This window comes from Orycteropus afer, unplaced genomic scaffold (assembly GCF_000298275.1).
Source record: "Orycteropus afer afer isolate SDZICR_OR568_19922 unplaced genomic scaffold, OryAfe1.0 scaffold00026, whole genome shotgun sequence".
Lineage (NCBI taxonomy): Eukaryota > Metazoa > Chordata > Mammalia > Tubulidentata > Orycteropodidae > Orycteropus > Orycteropus afer.
The window spans coordinates 12732738-12734997 of NW_006921613.1; positions in this window are offsets into that span (position 1 = coordinate 12732738).

Consider the following 2260-nt stretch of genomic DNA (forward strand, 5'->3'; position numbering starts at 1 on the left):
GTAGATTGCCCAATCTTCCTTCCAAGGAGTGGCTGGTGGGTTTGAACTGCCAGCCTTCTGGTTAGCAGTCAAGTGCCTTAGACACTACACTACCAGAGCTCCTCATTGGGTTTATAAGGCTGTAAATCTTTCTGGAAGCAGACTGCCTCAGCTTTCTTCTGCATAGTGGCTAGTGGGTTAAAACCACCAACCTTTTGGTTCACATCCAAATGCCTTAACCATTAAACCACCACAGCTCTTTAGCTCCCTATATAAAGGCCTCTCTTTATATTTTCATGGTAGATTTTTATTTTCAATTCCCAGAAGGAGTTAGAGATGTTGGCAAAAAGTCACTAAGTGATCCCTAGACACAGGATGTTCTAAGCGTACTTTACGATTTAATACAGTTACTCTCTAAACAAAGACATAGAGAAACATGACAATTTAATAATATTATACAAACTGTGTGCCATTTGCTGCTTCAGATAGTCTCCCTCTCTAGGCTTTCACTGGTTTCCTGTTTAATATTTAGTGAACCTGCAAAATTCTGTGAATCACAGAATCATTCTATTAGTTTATCGTTACATTAGAAGCAAGTAGAGACTGAGTTTCTTGTCTGTTAATTATGAACAACTTTTGCCAGGTCTGAATGGTTGGAATTATATTTAAGTTATCTTAATTTTATTTAGCAATCAAGGCAAAAAGAATACTTGGAAACACTAACACCAAACGTGCCAATAGTTTTTAGAAAACCCCACCCCGTAACACTTACACGCACAAATACTTGTCCTGGCAAAGCAAGACTAAAGGAGTAACATTAGAGCTTGCTTACTGGATCCCTTAAATCTGGGGAAAAAATCCATACTCTAATTTGTTTTCTGCAGTGAACAGTATTTCCTATACATCAAGGCACACAGTAGTCAAAAACATGAAGCATAATGTCTCACTTGAGGGAAAAGAAGATTCCTTTATCCAGCAGATTTGTAGTTGCTGTTTTTCTTTAGCATGTCATCTAAGGGTTCAATTGTAGTATATGTTTCTTTGATGAGGGCCAGAAGTTTCATTTGATCAATTGCTAGGCAAGCTATCTAGTATGTTATGACATAGGCTTTGACTAAGAAAGCAAGTAGGAAGATTGAGAACAATTGTTAAGCATTGGAATAATTTTTTTGGTAATAAGAAAGTCAATTTACTAACAATCTTTTATCAGTGGAGTAAGTCTGAGTGCTAGGCCCCAAGGCAGCTGTGTATTTCTTAAATAAACACACTAACAAGAACTCACCTCCATCTCTGGTCTCCTGAAAAGAGTTTGGGAGGCTTTCCTTTATCTGAGTGTTCTATCACTGAAAGCCAGAGATAAATGTTCCCTGGGCATGAGGTGTGACCCATCATTCTATGATACATGCAGCACAGAACACTGTTACAAGTGACTCAGAGTCAATCAGAAGGAACAGGAACTCTGCTTTAGCTTTTATTTTATCACAAGGCCAACATTCACTCTTCCTTTATACATCTTTGTTAAGGGCTCTTTGAACCCCAAGGGTGTTTTCTTCTCACTCATACCAATTTCCATTGAGGGTTGGCCTTCCATTTCAAGTGAGTTATTTTGATGATAATGTTTCCTTTAAGGTGATTATTTGTTTAAAGTTCAAGCTAATAAAAGCAACTTATCCCATTAAAAATATTCTAGGCAGCAGAATAACATTTCAGGATGTTAATTGCTCATGTCACCAGTCATCCATGAAACATATGCTAAAAATACTCTAAAAGGTTCCAAAATGTTTCTTGCAGCTCTAAATCTTTTACAGGTAGCAACAGAAATAAGAGAAAGTGCATCCAACATCTGGAGTCACATGGTTTACTGAAGTAAAATTACAAAATTAAATTTAAATGAACTTAATTAAAAAGGGGAGGGGGATTCAATTTAATATGGACATTCATCATGCCCTCATTGAAGTTTCTTCTAGCACAGGAAACACACAATAAACTCTGAATACAAAAGTTAGATAAAGCCTCTAATGGAGTGTGAAAGGATGACTAAAGAGACAGAGTCAGGCGGAATAGATTCCCTTTTTTTCTCTCTGCTGTTTTAATGACATGGAATACTCAATTGTTTTGAAAAAACAGTATCAATCAAGAAACTGAGCTTGGAAACCTATCTGTTTCAACCATTGTTTCTGTTTGGAGTTGTACATATTTCATCACTAAAGCATGGTACTTATTTTATTTTATTTTTTTAATTCTGATACCTGACTGAATACTAACAATATAGAGTTTATAT